The 22,660-nt window shown below is 28.4% G+C and overlaps 1 long non-coding RNA gene across 1 annotated transcript in view; it reads left to right on the top strand.

The window, feature by feature from the left end:
• Nucleotides 1-12,248: 12,248 nt before the first annotated feature.
• The window catches only part of LOC128092777 (uncharacterized), a 67,465-nt gene continuing 57,053 nt past the window's right edge, over nucleotides 12,249-22,660 (top strand). The window contains exon 1 of the long non-coding RNA XR_008211997.1: nucleotides 12,249-12,368. This is a non-coding gene — a long non-coding RNA (uncharacterized LOC128092777). The remainder of the gene's footprint in view (nucleotides 12,369-22,660) is intronic.

The following is a 22,660-nucleotide window of genomic DNA, read 5'->3' as shown; positions in this document are numbered from 1 at the left end:
TTAATTACTTAGTAATTCATGGTAATCAGAGTAATTTTAAGTAATAAATTGGTAATTAAAGTAATTTTTGAGTAATTAAAGTAATTGCTTTTTTAAATTATACTTCTTCAACGAAACTGTTTACTTTTTATACTTTTATACATAATCTATTATAACAGTATTTTATTAATTTCAAATAAGAATGAAACACAAAGATTAAAAAAGACTGGTTCTGTATGTCAAAGGCCTTATTCACCATAGTTCTCTCCTAAAACTCTCCAAAAAATTATTTTTAGCATGTTGTTTATCGAAGCTGACTAACAACAAAAGGCAACGCCATGACATATTACCCAGTGAAAAATGTTTTGTGAAACCGAAATCTATGCATTTTTATTAAGTAATCATAAAAATATGTTTTTATTTTTGAGCAATTCTCTGAGATTTCGGTCATTCGATTTTTTTTGTATTTTTTAATCCGACTGAAACTTTTTTGGTGCCTTTGGCATGCCCAAAGAAGCCATTTTGCATCATTAGTTTGTCCATATAATTTTCCATACAAATTTGGCAGCTGTCCATACAAAAATGATGTATGAAAATTCAAAAATCTGTATCTTTTGAAGGAATTTTTTGATCGATTTGGTGTCTTCGGCAAAGTTGTAGGTATGGATATGAACTACACTGGAAAAAAATAATACACGGTAAAAAAAATTGGTGATTTTTTTATTTAACTTTTTATCACTAAAACTTGATTTACAAAAAAACACTATTTTTAATTTTTTTTTATTTTTTTGTATGTTTTAGAGGACATAAAATGCCAACTTTTCAGAAATTTCCAGGTTGTGCAAAAAATCATTGACCGAGTTATGAATTTTTTAATCAATACTGATTTTTTCAAAAAATCGAAATTTTGGTCGTAAAATTTTTTCAACTTCATTTTTCGATGTAAAATCAAATTTGCAATCAAAAAGTACTTTAGTGAAATTTTGATAAAGTGCACCGTTTTCAAGCTACAGCCATATTTAAGTGACTTTTTTGAAAATAGACGCGGTTTTTCATTTTTTTAAATTAGTGCACATGTTTGCCCAGTTTTGAAAAAAATATTTTTGAAAAGCTGAGAAAATTCTCTATATTTTGCTTCTTCGGACTTTGTTGTGTACGACCTTTAGTTGCTGAGATATTGCAATGCATAGGTTTAAAAACAGGAAAATTGATGTTTTTTAAGTCTCACCCAAACAACCCACCATTTTCTAATGTCGATATCTCAGCAACTAATGGTCCGATTTACAATGTTAAAATATGAAACATTCGTGAAATCTTCCGATCTTTTCGAAAAAAATATTTTTAAAAATTTTAAATCAAGACTAACATATCAAAAGGGCGTAATATTGAATGTTTGGTCTTTTTGAAATGTTAGTCTTGATTTGAAAATTTTTAAAGTATTTTTTTCGAAAAGATCGGAAGATTTCACAAATGTTTCATATATTAACATTGAAAATCGGTCCATTAGTTGCTGAGATATTGACGATAGAAAATGGTGGGTTGTTTGGGTGAGACTTAGAAAACATCAATTTTCCTGTTTTTAAACCTATGCATTGCCATATCTCAGCAACTAAAGGTCGTACACAACAAAGTCCGAAGAAGCAAAATATAGAGAATTTTCTCAGCTTTTCAAAAATATTTTTTTCAAAACTGGGCAAACATGCGCACTAATTTAAAAAAATGAAAAACTGCGACTATTTTCAAAAAAGTCACTTAAATATGGCTGTAGCTTGAAAACGGTGCACTTTATCAAAATTTCACTAAAGTACTTTTTGATTGCAAATTCAATTTTACATCGAAAAATGAAATTGAAAAAATTTTACGACCAAAATTTCGATTTTTTGAAAAAATCAGTATTGATTAAAAAATTCATATCTCGGTCAATGATTTTTTGCACAACCTGGAAATTTCTGAAAAGTTGGCATTTTATGTCCTCTAAAACATATCAAAAAATAAAAAAAATTAAAAATAGTGTTTTTTTGTAAATCAAGTTTTAGTGATAAAAAGTTAAATAAAAAAATCATCAATTTTTTTTTACCGTGTATTATTTTTTTCCAGTGTAGTCCATATCCATACCCACAACTTTGCCGAAGACACCAAATCGATCAAAAAATTCCTTCAAAAGATACAGATTTTTGAATTTTCATGCATCATTTTTGTATGGACAGCTGCCAAATTTGTATGGAAAATTATATGGACAAACTAATGATGCAAAATGGCTTCTTTGGGCATACCGAAGGCACCAAAAAAGTTTCAGTCAGATTAAAAAATACAAAAATTAAAATTGAAGAAAAAAGACCGATTTCGTAGAGAATTGCTCTTTTGCAGGAGCTACATTAGAATTGATTAATTTTATATGCTTTTCCTTCTGATAGGATCAAATATTTAAAACCAAAATGTACCTAATTATCATTGATAAAAACAAAGATTTCAAGTGATAGCCATTTAAAAATCATAAAAATAAAATATGTATTTTATATTTTTTCATAATCTGCAGAAATTGACAGTCCTGTAATATCTCTCTATTAAGAGCTATGTTGTTTTCTCGAAAAATTTCCAAATATTTCTGAAACAAATGTTTCAATGTTAAAAATCAAACTCAGCGAAATCAAAATCGACTAATATTCAGATGCAGAAATTAAATCCAATGTAAATGTCACACTTCACATTATTCGTATTTTCAGTAACGGTTTTTTTTAATTTGCTTGAGAAAAAAACATGCAAAGTAATGTCAAACCAATGTTTGAAAAACATTTTAAAACTTAACTTTATTTTGATGAATTTCACAATTTTCATGAAGAGCTGCTGCAAATATTTGTCAAAGCTTTTTTTTTTGGCTCGAAAAATCAGGGGGGCCTTTTTTCAAACAACTTCTATATTTTAATGGCATTCGGCTTGCAATAAACTGAAAACAATTTTAAATTATTAATTAATTATATTAAAATTCATATATTGAAGTAAAGTGAAACGTGAAACAAAATGGAATTTCGAATCAGATTATGATTATATTATTGTTCATATCAATTGAGCAACTTATTTTTTACCTGAAAATTGTATAATTAAATACTAATGTCAACAATTCCAAATTTCAAACCAATTAACTCGCTGTAGGATATTATGTAAACATCACCCAAAGTTTCAGCGCCCTCTAGTGCGGGGCATTGTTGACGTTTGATCGCCTATAGCTATTTTCAATAAAAATTATACGCGAAATTCACAATATCCAGATTGGTACAAAAAAAAAACAAACAGCATAATTTTTGAAAGAGCTATCGAATGAGCTTAAAAAATAGTTTAGAACCGTAGAAATGAATACTTAAATTTAAATTAAATGTTTTTTATTGTAGTGAAAAGTAATTAAGTAATTTATGTAATTAATCATTTTGGACCAGTAATTTGAGTAATTAATTGGCAGACTGGCAAGTAATAAACGCTTCTGGAAACCCTTGTTCCGATTCACAGCACCGCAAAAATACTTTTTCGCAAAAATATAATCTTCAAAATTTAGAGAGTCGTGTGTTGTGCGTGGGGGAGATCAGTAGGCGAATCGAAGCGCGAGAATCCGCGAGAAAGTGCTAAAATATTCTTGAATTTATTGATAGAAGGCTTCGCGTTGTCGTGTATATATTGTTTTTCTGTTGTTGAGCTGGTTGTTCGCGGTCCGGACTATGTAAATTCGTGGTGAAGTTTGTTACAAAGAAGTCGTGCGCGAAGAATTTCATGAAATCGATTGAAACAGTTCGGTGTATCAGCACTATGTGAGGTTTACGTGATAACGAATAATACGTTGCTAAAAATTTCATTTCGTTTTGAAAGCCCTTCCCTTAGCTACGTGGCTCGGAAGGCACGCCGACGGTTAGAAGTAAAAAATTACGGGATTAAGTATATAATTAAGTCCTTCTCATAGCGTCGAACCTCGGAAGGCAACGTTTATATTTCACTTTCTGGTCATATCATCTACCAATAATGAATCCGGATCTATTTTAACACTGGAACGCCCAACACATGTCCAACTTACACGGACGCCCAAGCCTCCCAAAAAAGGTGGAACGGTAACTTCAACTCGCTGGTTCACGGGCATTACTCAACCAATCGGGACGGTTCTTGTTCCCAGTGATTTGTAAGAATGTCTAGATGATCTTAAAATTTTGCAGAACTTGATTTGAACAAATCTGTAATTTCTGCGACCGAAAACATCGTTCCACCTTTTTTAAAACAACTGCCTCCGCGGATTTTTCGGCGATTTTTTTTTTACACGTACGTCACCGAATAATGCGTTGGTTCAAATTTCATTTCGTTTTGAAAGCCCATCCCAAAGCATCGTTGCTCGGATGACACGCCGGCGGTAAGAAGTTAAAATATACGCGAAAATAAGTCCTTCTCATAGCGTCGTAGCTCCGAAGGCAACGATTATGTTTCACTTTCTGGTCATATCATCTACCAAGATGAATCCTGAACTTCCCTTTCCTTCCCCTACTAACACAATTCCCCCACTTCCCGTGATGCTTGAAGGAGATGCTGTGGATTCAACGGTCTCATGCGGTGTCTATTTGTTTATTTGTTTGATTCCGACAGACAACTTGATGTCCAAACGAAATTCTTAACCTAATTACATTTAAATAACATAAATCACTTAAACAGGTTCAATAATTGCAAACATAACACATACATCATTTACAAGAAAAATAATTGATAGTTACTAACAGCTTCTGTTGATAGGGCGCCAAACATCTTTGGAGTAGTCTCGAAACTCGCGACATCTAATACCTGCAGGCCAGATTGAAGACGTGAGGGCTTTGTTTCTTAACGACGGGTCGATTTCCACTTTGAAGGAGATGAATGCCAACGAAGATTTATCCTTCCAGGAAGGGACAAGGAGTTGAACCGCGGGAACACGTTTAATACCGAAGACATCCGTAACCATTTCGGCGACTTCCTGTTCTGTCACGTCATTGGCGATATTAGACAGATGCAGTGCCAACTTTCGTTCGTCCTGGCATTTAATCCTTAGGCGAGGCTTCACTTCAGAAGAAGATTTTTCATACTGCTGTACGACGGTCGGCGAAAGAAGTTTACGATCATCAGCATTACCAATAGATTTTTCTTGCGACGGGGCCTCGATTACAGTTCTTTGAAGTGCACTCTCAAGATGATTCACGATTTCGTACAGCTTGCTCACCTCAGTTCTCAGGTCTGCTACTCCAGTTTCGGCTTTGTGCTCAGCAGTTTTCAGGCCATTGACGGTATTGCGGAACTTGGAGTTTGACATAAGCTCGCAACATGGGTCACACATCCAGCGAATGTTGTTGTGATCACAGGCGTGATGTTCAAGCTCCGACAATCCTACACATTTCGCGTGGTAATGATGCACTTCCGTACAGAATCCTTCGCAAACGATATGCAGCATGTTCAAAGCGATAGCCATATTGCATTTTCTGCACACTTTCCCCATCGTCAAAATACTTCTGGACTGTACTGTATATTTGTTCTTCAGCAACGGTCGAACACCAAGATGGCAGCAGTGTACAAGCCAGTGAATGAAACGCCCGTGGCTTGTCCCCCGTTGTACAATATGGCCTTCGTGAATAGCTCCGAGATATCGGAAAAACAAAATAGATTTGACGAGCTGCACTGCACACAATATTGTATTCTTCAGTCACTGCGATCGGCCAGCGGGACAAATTATTCCAAACAGTTAGTACTGCAGCAGCACCTTCAGAGGAACACGGCGAAAAGACGACTCCAAAAGAGACCCACAAGCAGAGCCAGTTCACGATACCGATAACAACAACCAACAGGTATAGAGCGACAAACTCTGTGTCTGATGAGTCTGTAACTTCAACTATCGGACTAACATTCCTACCTTTGTTGAACTGCATCTCCTTGGGGGGGCGCCGGTATTGACTTAAAGCAGAGATCTTCAGGGGTTATACAGTGAGGATGATTAGCTCCCACTATTCATCTGTTGGTTCATTGTGTAACTTCAGCTGATCCGTCAATAACGGAGTAGCAGCTCATTGGCAGTCAACCATGCTCATGCTCATGCTCAAAATATAATATTCAAAATTTAGATATTTTGAAAACTAATAATTGCTGACACTGCACTTCCCAAACGCTGACATACAGTATGTAAAAAACGTATTTACACTCCTTGGGCACTATGCACATTTTGTGATGAAACATGCAAACAATTTAAAGTTTGACAGAAACCTAGTACTACGTTTTGTTCAAAAACTCATGTCGAACATTTGCAAATCTCATGAAAAGATGATTTCTATAAAAAGTTCTATAACAAATACTATTACTAACATCAAAAGGTGCAAAAAAGTGTGTAACGTAGGTTTTATAAAACACCTGGGTATCAAAAGATCGGAAAGTTTATGCCCTTTCCGATGCCACTTGCCTATTTGGAGTTCGTAGACTTAATTTATGGTGATTCGTTAACAAATAACTTTATTTATTTTTATTTTTCGAAAGGTGTACAAACTTTTTTTTGAACCTTTTTTATTTTTGTGATAGTATTTGTTAAATAACTTTTTATAGAAATCATCTTTTCATGAATTTTTTGTAGCAAAATGTTTGGCATGAGAACAAAACGTAGTACTAGGTTTCTATCAACATTAAACTGTTGAGATGTTTCATCACAATATGAGCATAGTGCCCAAGGGGTGTAAATACTTGTTTTACATGCTGTAGATATTTGATAAAGTGTAAATTTTGAAACATTCAATATACACGGATAGAAATCTTGTAAGCTAATCCGGTAACATCAGATCACATTGAAATCGTCAATATTTTTTTTTTCGCTGTAGATGTTTCCAAAATCGACAACAGAGCAATTCTCTACTAAATGTGCCGATTTTTACCGTTTTTATTTTTTATATTTTTTATATGGCTCAGACTTTGTGGGGGCCTTCCCTATGACCAAAGAAGCCACTTTGTGTCATTGATTCACCCATACAAGTCTCCATACTATATTCGAAAATCTGTAACTTTTGGATGAATTTTCTGATCAATTTGGTGTCTTCGGCAAAGTTTAAGGTATTGTTGGGGAATATCCAGAAAAAATAGGTACACGGAATATTTTGTATTAACTTTTTTTGCACAAAAACTCAATTTCCCAAGATACGTTTTTTTTATTTTCGAGATTTTTTGATATGTTAGGGGACAAAATACCCGCAACTTTTGAGCCATAGAGAAGTTTGTTCAAAAATTCTTACGCCAAGATAATCATTCAATGTTGCAATGTAACCGCAATAAATTTTAAATTTAGAACTGAAAAAAAGTTATAAATTTTAGAAAAACAGTGGATTTTAGAAAAAAATAGAGAATTTTTGAAAAAAAGGGAATTTGGAAATAAAACTTAATTTCATATATAATTTTTTTTTAATGTAAGATTGAATTTGCAATAGAAAAGTATTTTACAGTTTTTTTTATATAGAGCCCCAATTTCAAAAAATAGCCACCAAAAGTTGGATTTCAGCGAAATATTTGCAGTTTTTCGATTTTAAAAAATACAGTCCAGACTTGATTATCCGTAGTTCGATTATCCGAAGGTTTGTATAGGACTTCAGATAATCGAATCACGAAACAAAAAAATTCGGCTTCTGCGACCCCATTTCAGTCATTTGAATATTTGATTGCCTGTAAAATTGACTGTAAAAAGACAAAAAAAAATGTTTTCCGTGATTTGATTATCCGAAGTGACATTTTACCAAGGACTTCGGAAAAAAATAAACACTTCTAAATATTTTTTTTATGTTCGCAAAACTTGCTATAAAATTTCAAAAGGGTCAAACATTCAATATTACGCCCTTTTGAAATGTTAGTCTGTTTTCGAAAAAATCGGAAAATTTCACGAATGTTTCATATTTTAACATTGAAAATCGGACCATTAGTTGCTCAGATATCGACATTAGAAAATGGAGGGTTGTTTGGGAGAGACTTTGAAAACTTAAAATTCCTGTTTATTTTTCTTAAAGCCACTGTATCCCAGCAACCAGAGGTCCAATCTTCAATATCTCTTAGACAATTTTAAAGCAATTTTTTCGAACTTTTCATATTTTTCCATAAATGGTCACTATTTTTAAAAATCGGAAAACTGCAAATTTTTCGCTGAAATCCAACATTTGGTGGCTATATCTCTATATCTATTCTTTGGGAAATTGAGTTTTTGTGAAAAAAAATGAATTAAAAAATCTGCAATTTTTTTTCGCGTACCTATTTTTTCTGAATATTCCTTAATAATACCTACAACTTTTTCGAAGACACCAAATTGATCAGAAAATTCATTCAAAAGTTACAGATTTTCGAATATTTACGTACCATTTTTGTATGGACAGCTGCCAAAATTGTAAGGAGACTTGTATGGGTGAACCAATAACACAAAACACCTTCTTTGGTCATAGAGAAAGCCCCCACAAAGTTTGACCTAAATAAAAAATACAAATAAAACCCAATTCCGGTTTAAGTAGAGAATTGCTCAACATAATTGTTCAAAATCGGAACAAAAAAAAAACTATTAAATTTTGTTAAAACCATATGGAAGAACAACCAAAAACCATGAAAAGAAAAAGAATGAGAAAAACAAACTAAGTGAAGTAAAGATTCCATCCAGAAAAATTCCCACTTACAGCAAAGTGTCCATTAGTGCCTGCTCCACTTTACATTCCAATAACTAATTATCGCTCGCTTCGCTTTTCTAATTAATCATCCGAGCAAAGTGCACCGGCGACAAACTTTTTATTTTCGCTCGACGACAAGTGCTCCCACCCCGTTTACTGTGAACGTGCGAATTAACCCAATTTTGCGCCGCACAAAGTGACAAACAACTTTTTCGTTTAAAACTCGCGCCGCGCCGGCTCCAGAGCTCTTTTATTTTATTCGAGTTTTTTTTTTTGGCTCTGTTTGTTTTTAACTTTTTTCGCTCACACTCTAATCAATTCCACTCCAAACTTCGAGTGTCAAGGTTTGTTTTTATTTCATCTCAATTCGTCGTCGTCATCGTCGTCGTCTGTTTTACGCTCGTTTGCAATTTATTCATTTTTTTTCTTCTGTATTTTTGCTTGTTTTTTCCTGAATTTTATTATTCTGTTGGTTTTTGCGTTTGGCCTAACCCCCCCTGACCTGGCCTGGTGAACCAAAGGCACCTTGGCAAATTGAAATGGTAATGAAAATAATGGCTTTTTAGCAATGTTCATGACATCGATTTTTTTTAGAAAGTGACATGATATTAGCTCAAAAATAATTCAAAATTCTAATGATTAAAATAACCACAAATATTGAGTTTAAAATTGAAGTTTTCTTTTTGATAAACAATTCCAAACAAAATATAAAAATAAGAATGAAAAAAGCAACGCACCCCTACTAAGTGACTTCAAATAGCCCACCATCTGTTTTGCCACGCGCACCTGATCTGCCGTGGTTTATTCGCGCGGTGATGGTCGGTCGTTAAAAAAGTAAACTTTGCAAGTACGTTTTTGTTCCGGAACTCGGCACCACAAAAACAGCACGCAGGGGATGAATGCAGATTAAGGATTCAAATCTTGAATGGTTTTGTCCCCCCCTTCCACACCTTCAAATGCCAGCACGAGGTAGGCTTTTTGTGACACGATTTTATATTTCTTTTATGCTGGTGAAGAGAGCCTAGATGAATTATGCGGAATGGTAAATTATGAAGCCAATTTGATGAATGTGATTTGTTTGAATAATGAAAAGAAAAGGAACAGAGTAAAAAATTTCGCAATTTATCCTATTTAGTCCAAATGATAACAATTTCAAGCCACTCCTATTTCAAATTGACATTTTATGAGTAATCCACTTGAATTTCACAATTTCTTCGAGCTATTTTTAAATTTTGTATTATTTTATTTGAATGAATCTATGTCCATGCATTCCCTGTGTCGAAAAAACCAGAGATATTTGTTAATGATTTTTTTCATGAAATAACTAAAGCAAATGCAATTTTTTTCAAAGTTTTTGTGTAAATGATTTAAATTGATATAACAGGCCAGAATTTTAACATTTCAATGAAAAAGACATGAAAAATTCATAGTAGAGCAGTATGATCGGTTTTAAATCATTATCTGAAAAAAAAAGTTTAAAAGAATTTTTCTTGGCAAAAAAATTAGGTTGCTGTACAAAAAAAATCACAATAACTCAGAATCATTCAAAACTAAATCAAACATGATAAAAATGATTACGCAGGGGAATGTATTTAAAACTGCTTTTAACTGATTGCACTTAAAACTACATAGAATTTGGCTGAATCGAAATTTTGAATTTTTTGCTGCCTCCTGATTTTTTGGACCGTTCTTGAAGGGGAGGGGATGACAAAAATTTTGAAAAATATTTGCAAAAGCCTTAAACATTGTCAAACAAAACTTGTTTTTTCTTTTTCAAATGCAAAATCAATTTTAAAACGAAAATTAAGTTTGTTATTTTTAGGTAAAGGTTACGTTAAATTTTATTGTCATTTTGAGGCTATATTTTCAAAAAATGTTTAGTTTATTACTTTTTAAAAAAAAATCATGAAAGAAAAGCAAACTTTTTTTTTCGTTTATTGACATTGTAAGTCCCATCATTTAAAAAAGTGATATTTCGGGAACTACTGGTTCAATTTTCATTACAGTAAAATAAAACTGCTCTATATTTTTTTGATTTTTAACAGTCAATAATAACATTTCAAAACAGCTGAAAAAAGTTGTATTGAACATTTTAAAAAGCTGAGCTTTTTAAATTTCAAAACAATTTTTAATAAAAAATCAAAAGATTTTACAAATGATTATTATTTATAAAAAAATCCAATAGTTTCCGAGATATCGCAAGTTGAAAAAATTGAGATAATTAAGTTACACTGAGCAAAACTCATGTATTTTAAAATTAACATTTGAAGTGGCTGTATTTCCCAACTTTCCGAAAATATGTTTACAGTTCTGAAAAACCTAAAATTTATCCAAACAATTTCACATTGAAATGCAGAATAATTTGAAAGCGAAGCGCTTTGTATAAAATTGATTTAAGCTTCCCAAAAACTTTATTTCCTTTTTTGCCAAGCAAAGAATGTTCAGAAAAATGAGAGAGCGCAAAAAAAAATCGATGTTTTTGTTTTACATTTAATCACCAAAAGTTGAATTCTCAATTTTTTTTATTTTTTGTTTTCGATTTTTATTTTAATTTTTAAAAAAATAGAAAATAGAAAATAGATTTTTTGAAAAAAAATCAAGTCAAACAATTTTTAAAAAACATTTTAAGCACCTTCAATTATTATTTTGAAATTTGTTCGACAATATTTAATCTCTTTTAAAAAAAAATATTTTTTTTCATCAAATTATAGCACCGGTTCCCTAAAATATAGAAAAAAATCGAAAAAAATAATAAAAAATGAGAATTCAACTTTAAGTAATAAAATGTCAAACGATATCTTTTCCCGCTAGCCCATTTATCTAAGAATTCCTTGCTTGGCCAAAAGGACAATAAAGTTTTTGGTAAGCCAAAATCAGTTAAGTTGATCAGAATACATGAAGGCATTTTTTGAAAAACCCTGTTTCGGCAAAGACCACCTTAACAAATAAAAGTCATCTAATTATCTTCAGATAAATTTTAATTTGGAATAAAGGAATGATTAAAATTATGCTACTGATAAAAATAAATGTCAAACTTTTTGGAATTCCGAAAAACCGGGAAAAATAAAAAAAACGGATTCGGATCGGATATTGGTATTAGAAAAATCCCACGAATTTTGTCTCAGGATTTCCCAGGAAAGACGCACTAATTGAATCCTGCTGGGTTGACGAAGAATCGCAGAATTTTCAATGTATCGAAAATAAGGTTAATATATTGTATTTTTTATGTTTAAGTTATTTCAATTGCAATCAAAAATTATAATAAAAACCATTTATTGGTCCGCAAATAGGTGGCCGAAAAAAGCTCTTTAGCCTAAGTTTTATAGCATTTTGCTTGCATTATTCATGTGCAAGGAGGAAGGCACCAACAACTGAGGTGGTTTAAGTATCGTATCATATAAATTATTTCAAGACAAATGATGGTATTAGCAAACGGATTATGCAAAATGGCTTAATTTTAACCACAACATTACAGGAAATATTTCTAGAGTTTTTTTTTAAAGGACCTATTAACATATGAAATACAATAGCTTATAGGACCTTTAAAAAAACTCTGAATTTACAGTTTACCCGTGGTCTAGAGGTAAGGGTGGTTGCCCCTCACCCAGTCGGCCTGGGTTCGATCCCAGAAGGTCCCGGTGGCATTTTTCGAGACGAGATTTGTCTGATCACGCCTTCCGTCGGACGGGGAAGTAAATGTTGGCCCCGGTCTAACCTAGAGGTTAGGTCGATAGCTCAGTCCAGGTGTAGAAGGTGTTGGACTAACAATACAAAGGTCGTCAGTTTGATTCCCGGGGTAGATGGAAGCTTAGGTGTAAAAAGAGGTTTGCAATTGCCACAACAATCAAGCCTTCGGACAACTAGTTTCGAGCAGGAATCTCGCAGTCGAGAACGCCAATGCAATGCTGTAGAGCGAATAATTTGATTTGATTTGATTTTGAATTAAGCTGAGCGGACTTTTTTTTAAATAAATATACTTTGAAAAGGCTATTTCCCACTTTCCAGCTAACGGAAATTGCTCTAAATTGGATAATGTGATGTTTAGGTTCAACCAACCGAACGTCAGAAAAAAAAAAAAACCAAGAGGCCAAAATGTGATGTCAAAGGACTTTCCCGTTACGGTTTGTGTCTTCCGGGGCTATCAGATTCTTTTTTTTTTTCGAGGTTTCCCTAAGCTTTGCCTTGTATTTTTTCCAGATTACTCAAAGGAATAAAATAAACAGAGAAAGCTGTAGAGAGAGTGTGTCTGGGTAGCACTCCTTCACGCTTGCTTGACACGATGAAAGGATTATTTTATGGCCAAAAGTTTATACTCTGCGTTGGACATAAGGGCCCACCACGTCGTGCCGTTGTCGTTCATCTTCTTCATCATCATCATCATAATAGTCATCGTCGCTCCTTCCCCCCCCCCCCCCTTAAAATAACCCATCATCACTGTGTCAGAAGTAAAGAGTCGTTGGATGGGTCGTTCAAGTTCTGGGTGTTATTTGTGGGACGGTTAAAAAAAATCTAAATGTTTTTTTTTATGCTTGAAATTATGTCTTTGAACAATCTTTTAAGACCTCGATATGTTCAAGAGTAAACTATTTTTTTTTTTTCAAATATTTTATTGTAAAATTACAGATTTTTTTTTAAATAATTATCTCACTTTTTCACAGTGTGCAGTGTCAAAGGCCTTCGAGTGTCAATGAGGTCTTGTTGTGTTCTTTTCTCTCATTCAGCTGATGTTCTGTAGGGGCCTGCCCTGGAAGCGTGCCGGTTGAGTGCAAAAAAGGGTTTTCCTTGGCCAGGATCGTCCAATTTCGAGGACATGGAAGAAGGACGAGGGGGTGGTTAAACCCAATTTGTTTGAAACAGCTTTTTGTACTATTGCGGTTTTGGAGGTTTGAAAGAGGGGGGATCTTGGAGGGGACATTTCCCGAAGACCTTTTCATGCTTCGGTGAGTACCTTCTCCAAAAGGAAAAAGGATGAATGACTAAGGTGGTGGTGGATGCTGAAGGATTTCGAAAGATTAGCGCTAAATTAATGTCCCAAGTTTCGGAGTGAAAGGGTGACAATTGGGATGGATGAAGGAATTCCCAGTGGAAGGGGAGAAGCTGGGCTGCCAAGTTGGGGGTTTGGAAGAGCTTATTGAAGTCTTGTTTGAGTTGTGGTGAAGGACTTTGAATAGTTTTAATGGCTTATTAACGGAAATTTTAATGCGTCTTGTGGCTTCTTGCTTTAAAATTTGGATGATAATGAAATTGTTCCAACCAAATTAAGGAATGTATACTGCCCATGTTCGCATAAATGTCCCATATGCAAAAACAGCAAGCTGAGAAAAACGCATTTGAAGTTTGTCCCATACATAAGGCTACGTGTTAAGTTTTCGCGAAAAAACTGGATTTCCTCCTGATTTCTAGAACAAAGTACTGGATGTTATAGGCTCTTTTGAAAGAGCACACAATTTTGAACAAAACTGCATCAATAGCTCGAAATCGATGAAAATGCATATGGGACATTTATGCGATCAGGGGCAGTATAGTTTGCTGTAGATTTTGATAAACTTACCTACACTGGAATGGAGCATAATTGATAGTGTCTAAAGAAATTTATAACATACCTGTAATAGAAAAAGAGAAAAAAAAAACAATTATTTTCCTGTGTTGATATTCGTACTCTGCCAGAGAACGAAGATTTTGATAAATTAATTTCCATCGTTCAATTTTAATGAGATCGAGCTTCAGCGGGCCATTAATTTAAATTTATTATTAAAAAGTCAAAATCAACAGGCTTGAAAGCGTTTCAAATACCTAGCACAATCAAGTCGATTCATTTCCAGCATCAAACAATCCCTTCTTTCGTTCCGATACCAATTAACGATTCATGGGAAGCCCATCCAAGCGCACAGCACCACTTCAAAATTCCATGAAATTTTGATTAATTAACTCCAGCCTTACAAGTGTAACAATGAACCGCGTGCGCTAGAACTTTATAGGCAGCTTTTGTCGAAAAGCTACCAGCGCTAGAACACAATCACGTTGATTTACACCATTACCGCGAAGTCGGTCCTTTGTCCTTGTCACCGATCTATCGCGAAAGTGAGGTTCAATATGGCTACTACTGCTGCTGCAAACTTCAAAGGCTTCGTAAAATGACGAGAAGAGACACATGTAAAAGCACTTTGTAATGATGGTGGAGCAAGATGAAGTGTTTAACACCCGGGCTAAATTACGGGCGACACCATCATCTTCGGTGGGCACGGCGGAGAAGAGGGCCTCCGCAGAACCTTGTTTGCTGCAGGTTTTGTCGAATCAGTCGCCAACGGCTCGGTCAGCGATTAGAGCGATTCTCTGGAAGGTCAATTTAAATTATATCACATTTTTTAATATTTTTTTCAGTTAATTAAGATCAAATGTTAAATTAATTTATAAATTTGGAATTGTGTTGAGACAGGCGGGAATTTCTCAACCGGGCACCGGTTCCGTGAGCAGGGTAAATAAAACTCTTTTATTCACCACATGCTACAAAACTGTAATTTTATTTACAACTTAATTACAGCTAACAACGTTCACAATAAACAATAAACTTACATTTACGGTGTCTTTTCGCAGCTACTTTCTTAGCTGCGCCCGTGCTCCCGCTTGCTCAGATAGTTTTCAACTGCTGATCGATTGCCAAGCGACAGCACGGGCACCAGTTAAAACGAAAACAAATACTAATACTGACGTAGTACGAGGGGATTGCTTCGGCCGTATTTGGGACGTGCTCCGTCACTACAAATTGGATAAATAAAAGACTCTGATTGCTTTCTTTTTTAGTATTTTTGTATTTTTGTTTTTTTGTTTTTTTGCATTTTTGTATTTTAGTATTTTAGTATTTTAGTATTTTAGTATTTTAGTATTTTAGTATTTTAGTATTTTAGTATTTTAGTATTTTAGTATTTTAGTATTTTAGTATTTTAGTATTTTAGTATTTTAGTATTTTAGTATTTTAGTATTTTAGTATTTTAGTATTTTAGTATTTTAGTATTTTAGTATTTTAGTATTTTAGTATTTTAGTATTTTAGTATTTTAGTATTTTAATATTTTAATATTTTAGTATTTTAGTATTTTAGTATTTTAGTATTTTAGTATTTTAGTATTTTAGTATTTTAGTATTTTAGTATTTTAGTATTTTAGTATTTTAGTATTTTAGTATTTTAGTATTTTAGTATTTTAGTATTTTAGTATTTTAGTATTTTAGTATTTTAGTATTTTAGTATTTTAGTATTTTAGTATTTTAGTATTTTAGTATTTTAGTATTTTAGTATTTTAGTATTTTAGTATTTTAGTATTTTAGTATTTTAGTATTTTAGTATTTTAGTATTTTAGTATTTTAGTATTTTAGTATTTTAGTATTTTAGTATTTTATTATTTGAGTATTTTAGTATTTAAGTATTCTAGCATTTTAGTATTTTAGTATTTTAGTATTTTAGTATTTTAGTATTTTAGTATTTTAGTATTTTGGTATTTTAGTATTTTAGTATTTTATTATTTTAGTATTTTAGTATTTTAGTATTTTAGTATTTTAGTATTTTAGTATTTTAGTATTTTAGTATTTTAGTATTTAAGTATTTTATTATTTTAGTATTTTAGTATTTTAGTATTTTAGTATTTTAGTATTTTATTATTTAAGTATTTTAGTATTTAAGTATTTCAGTATTTTAGTATTTTAGTATTTTAGTATTTTAGTATTTTAGTATTTTAGTATTTTAGTATTTTAGTATTTTAGTATTTTAGTATTTAAGTATTTTAGTATTTTAGTATTTTAGTATTTTAGTATTTTAGTATTTTAGTATTTTAGTATTTTAGTATTTTAGTATTTTAGTATTTTAGTATTTTAGTATTTTAGTATTTTATTATTTTAGTATTTTAGTATTTTAGTATTTTAGTATTTTAGTATTTTAGTATTTTAGTATTTTAGTATTTTAGTATTTTAGTATTTTAGTATTTTAGTATTTTAGTATTTTAGTATTTTAGTATTTTAGTATTTTAGTATTTTAGTATTTTAGTATTTTAGTATTTTAGTATTTTAGTATTTTAGTATTTTAGTATTTTAGTATTTTAGTATTTTAGTATTTTAGTATTTTAGTATTTTAGTATTTTAGTATTTTAGTATTTTAGTATTTTAGTATTTTAGTATTTTAGTATTTTAGTATTTTAGTATTTTAGTATTTTAGTATTTTAGTATTTTAGTATTTTAGTATTTTAGTATTTTAGTATTTTAGTATTTTAGTATTTTAGTATTTTAGTATTTTAGTATTTTAGTATTTTAGTATTTTAGTATTTTATTATTTGAGTATTTTAGTATTTAAGTATTCTAGCATTTTAGTATTTAAGTATTTTAGTATTTTAGTATTTAAGTATTTCAGTATTTTAGTATTTTAGTATTTTAGTATTTAAGTATTTTAGTATTTTAGTATTTAAGTATTTTAGTATTTTATTATTTTAGTATTTTAGTATTTAAGTATTTCAGTATATTAGTATTTTAGTATTTTAGTATTTTAGTATTTTAGTATTTTAGTATTTAAGTATTTAAGTATTTTAGTATTTTAGTATTTAAGTATTTTAGTATTTTAGTATTTTAGTATTTAAGTATTTTAGTATTTTAGTATTTTAGTATTTTAGTATTTTAGTATTTTAGTATTTTAGTATTTTAGTATTTTAGTATTTTAGTATTTTAGTATTTTAGTATTTTAGTATTTTAGTATTTTAGTATTTTAGTATTTTAGTATTTTAGTATTTTAGTATTTTAGTATTTTAGTATTTTAGTATTTTAGTATTTTAGTATTTTAGTATTTTAGTATTTTAGTATTTTAGTATTTTAGTATTTTAGTATTTTAGTATTTTAGTATTTTTGTATTTTAGTATTTTAGTATTTTAGTATTTTATTATTTTAGTATTTAAGTAGGGCGTCCAATTTTCCCGGGTATTGAATTTCCCGGGAAACGGGAAAAATATTTTTCGAATCCCGGGAATTCCCGGGATCCCGGGATATTTTTGAAGCAGTCATAAAATCTATGTTTTCATTATATTTATTACGTTTTTCGAGCTTAAATCATAGAATTAGCTCAAAACTGTAAATTGGTGATAAGCTACATTTCAATCTGAACAAGTACAGAAGTCTTTAAATAGTTTAAAATACATTTAAAAACATTGTTCTTTGTTCCACAATTTTTAATATATTTCTTTTATTTATTTATTTATATAACATGACTACAAAAGCTTAAACAATTTCATTGAAACTGTCTAAAACAACAAGAAATAAAATTATACCAGACAATGTAACACTTTGGATAAGTTTAGAATTTTATGTTTTATATTTAAAACATATTTTAAAAATTATCTTTAAGTCACTACCGCCAACTGGGGATATTCGGGACTGCAGTTTGAATACGTATAGGAGATTTTAGAGCAATAAATTTGGAAATCGGTGTACTAATTGTTTTGTTCTGTTCCTGTTGTATTCAAACTGCAAATCATTCAAAACAATCAGAACATTATTCTAACAAAATAAGCTTAAACAGCTGTCTTAATTCGTTACTTTTGTCCTGATTTGCTCCAGATGAAAGTTTTGGATGAAAAGTTATTTTTTTAATATAATACTTTTTTCAAGTTTAAAGTCATAAATATACGTGAATATAATACTAAGTCTTTTTTTGGATACATAAAATTTAATAGAAAATATTTAAGGCAGAAAGCATTTTGCGGATCTATAAACTAAACTTTCAACAATTTTCCTTAATAATCCAAATTGATGCTGATATACGCCGAATACAAATTTTAATGCTTTAAAATTCTTATCGATTACTGAGTATTCAACAGTTGATCTATTTCCACAACCAAATCTAGACCAAAATTTGATTTGTTTTCAATTTCGGGAATTCCCGGGACAAAATATAAAAAATCCCGGGATTCGGGAATTCCCGGTTTTGGAAAAAATCCCGGGATTTTTGTCCCGGGAATTCCCGGGATGGACGCACTATATTTAAGTATTTCAGTATTTTAGTATTTTAGTATTTTAGTATTTTAGTATTTTAGTATTTTAGTATTTTAGTATTTTAGTATTTTAGTATTTTAGTATTTTAGTATTTTAGTATTTTAGTATTTTAGTATTTTAGTATTTTAGTATTTTAGTATTTTAGTATTTTAGTATTTTAGTATTTTAGTATTTTAGTATTTTAGTATTTTAGTATTTTAGTATTTAAGTATTTTAGTATTTTATTATTTTAGTATTTTAGTATTTAAGTATTTCAGTATTTTAGTATTTTAGTATTTTAGTATTTTAGTATTTTAGTATTTTAGTATTTTAGTATTTTAGTATTTAAGTATTTTAGTATTTAAGTATTTTAGTATTTTATTATTTTAGTATTTTAGTATTTTAGTATTTTATTATTCCAGTATTTTATTATTCCAGTATTTTAGTATTTTAGTATTTTAGTATTTTAGTATTTTAGTATTTTAGTATTTTAGTATTTTAGTATTTTAGTATTTTAGTATTTTAGTATTTTAGTATTTTAGTATTTTAGTATTTTAGTATTTTAGTATTTTAGTATTTTAGTATTTTAGTATTTTAGTATTTTAGTATTTTAGTATTTTAGTATTTTAGTATTTTAGTATTTTATTATTTGAGTATTTTAGTATTTTAGTATTTTAGTATTTTAGTATTTTAGTATTTTAGTATTTTAGTATTTTAGTATTTTAGTATTTTAGTATTTTAGTATTTTAGTATTTTAGTATTTTAGTATTTTAGTATTTTAGTATTTTAGTATTTTAGTATTTTAGTATTTTAGTATTTTAGTATTTTAGTATTTTATTATTCCAGTATTTTAGTATTTTAGTATTTTAGTATTTTAGTATTTTATTATTCCAGTATTTTAGTATTTTAGTATGTTAGTATTTTAGTATTTTAGTATTTTAGTATTTTAGTATTTTAGTATTTTAGTATTTTAGTATTTTAGTATTTTAGTATTTTAGTATTTTAGTATTTTAGTATTTTAGTATTTTAGTATTTTAGTATTTAAGTATTTTAGTATTTTATTATTTTAGTATTTTAGTATTTAAGTATTTCAGTATTTTAGTATTTTAGTATTTTAGTATTTTAGTATTTTAGTATTTTAGTATTTTAGTATTTTAGTATTTTAGTATTTAAGTATTTTAGTATTTTAGTATTTTAGTATTTTAGTATTTTAGTATTTTAGTATTTTAGTATTTTGGTATTTTAGTATTTTAGTATTTTATTATTTTAGTATTTTAGTATTTTAGTATTTTAGTATTTAAGTATTTTAGTATTTTATTATTTTAGTATTTTAGTATTTAAGTATTTCAGTATTTTAGTATTTTAGTATTTTAGTATTTTAGTATTTTAGTATTTTAGTATTTAAGTATTTTAGTATTTTAGTATTTTAGTATTTTAGTATTTTAGTATTTTAGTATTTTGGTATTTTAGTATTTTAGTATTTTATTATTTTAGTATTTTAGTATTTTAGTATTTTAGTATTTTAGTATTTTAGTATTTTAGTATTTTAGTATTTTAGTATTTTAGTATTTTAGTATTTAAGTATTTTAGTATTTTATTATTTTAGTATTTTAGTATTTAAGTATTTCAGTATTTTAGTATTTTAGTATTTTAGTATTTTAGTATTTTAGTATTTTAGTATTTTGGTATTTTAGTATTTTAGTATTTTATTATTTAAGTATTTTAGTATTTTAGTATTTTAGTATTTTAGTATTTTAGTATTTTAGTATTTTAGTATTTTAGTATTTTAGTATTTTAGTATTTTAGTATTTTAGTATTTTAGTATTTTAGTATTTTAGTATTTTAGTATTTTAGTATTTTAGTATTTTAGTATTTTAGTATTTTAGTATTTTAGTATTTTAGTATTTTAGTATTTTAGTATTTTAGTATTTTAGTATTTTAGTATTTTAGTATTTTAGTATTTTAGTATTTTAGTATTTTAGTATTTTAGTATTTTAGTATTTTAGTATTTTAGTATTTTAGTATTTTAGTATTTTAGTATTTTAGTATTTTAGTATTTTAGTATTTTGGTATTTTAGTATTTTAGTATTTTATTATTTTAGTATTTTAGTATTTTAGTATTTTAGTATTTTAGTATTTTAGTATTTTAGTATTTTAGTATTTTAGTATTTAAGTATTTTATTATTTTAGTATTTTAGTATTTTAGTATTTTAGTATTTTAGTATTTTATTATTTAAGTATTTTAGTATTTAAGTATTTCAGTATTTTAGTATTTTAGTATTTTAGTATTTTAGTATTTTAGTATTTTAGTATTTTAGTATTTTAGTATTTTAGTATTTTAGTATTTTAGTATTTAAGTATTTTAGTATTTTAGTATTTTAGTATTTTAGTATTTTAGTATTTTAGTATTTTAGTATTTTAGTATTTTAGTATTTTAGTATTTTAGTATTTTATTATTTTAGTATTTTAGTATTTTAGTATTTTAGTATTTTAGTATTTTAGTATTTTAGTATTTTAGTATTTTAGTATTTTAGTATTTTAGTATTTTAGTATTTTAGTATTTTAGTATTTTAGTATTTTAGTATTTTAGTATTTTAGTATTTTAGTATTTTAGTATTTTAGTATTTTAGTATTTTAGTATTTTAGTATTTTAGTATTTTAGTATTTTAGTATTTTAGTATTTTAGTATTTTAGTATTTTAGTATTTTAGTATTTTAGTATTTTAGTATTTTAGTATTTTAGTATTTTAGTATTTTAGTATTTTAGTATTTTAGTATTTCAGTATTTTAGTATTTTAGTATTTTAGTATTTTAGTATTTTAGTATTTTAGTATTTTAGTATTTTAATATTTTAGTATTTTAGTATTTTATTATTTGAGTATTTAAGTATTCTAGCATTTTAGTATTTAAGTATTTTAGTATTTTAGTATTTAAGTATTTCAGTATTTTAGTATTTTAGTATTTTAGTATTTAAGTATTTTAGTATTTAAGTATTTTAGTATTTTATTATTTTAGTATTTTAGTATTTAAGTATTTCAGTATATTAGTATTTTAGTATTTTAGTATTTTAGTATTTTAGTATTTTAGTATTTAAGTATTTAAGTATTTTAGTATTTTAGTATTTAAGTATTTTAGTATTTTAGTATTTTAGTATTTAAGTATTTTAGTATTTTAGTATTTTAGTATTTTAGTATTTTAGTATTTTAGTATTTTAGTATTTTAGTATTTTAGTATTTTAGTATTTTAGTATTTTAGTATTTTAGTATTTTAGTATTTTAGTATTTTAGTATTTTAGTATTTTAGTATTTTAGTATTTTAGTATTTTAGTATTTTAGTATTTTAGTATTTTAGTATTTTAGTATTTTAGTATTTTAGTATTTTAGTATTTTAGTATTTTAGTATTTTAGTATTTTAGTATTTTAGTATTTTAGTATTTTAGTATTTTAGTATTTTTGTATTTTAGTATTTTAGTATTTTAGTATTTTATTATTTTAGTATTTAAGTAGGGCGTCCAATTTTCCCGGGTATTGAATTTCCCGGGAAACGGGAAAAATATTTTTCGAATCCCGGGAATTCCCGGGATCCCGGGATATTTTTGAAGCAGTCATAAAATCTATGTTTTCATTATATTTATTACGTTTTTCGAGCTTAAATCATAGAATTAGCTCAAAACTGTAAATTGGTGATAAGCTACATTTCAATCTGAACAAGTACAGAAGTCTTTAAATAGTTTAAAATACATTTAAAAACATTGTTCTTTGTTCCACAATTTTTAATATATTTCTTTTATTTATTTATTTATATAACATGACTACAAAAGCTTAAACAATTTCATTGAAACTGTCTAAAACAACAAGAAATAAAATTATACCAGACAATGTAACACTTTGGATAAGTTTAGAATTTTATGTTTTATATTTAAAACATATTTTAAAAATTATCTATAAGTTACTACCGCCAACTGGGGATATTCGGGACTGCAGTTTGAATACGTATAGGAGATTTTAGAGCAATAAATT

The sequence above is a fragment of the Culex pipiens genome, chromosome 2 (genome assembly GCF_016801865.2).
Source record: "Culex pipiens pallens isolate TS chromosome 2, TS_CPP_V2, whole genome shotgun sequence".
Taxonomy (NCBI): domain Eukaryota; kingdom Metazoa; phylum Arthropoda; class Insecta; order Diptera; family Culicidae; genus Culex; species Culex pipiens.
Note: the sequence above shows the minus strand (reverse complement) of the source record. Positions and strands in the feature narration are given on the sequence as shown.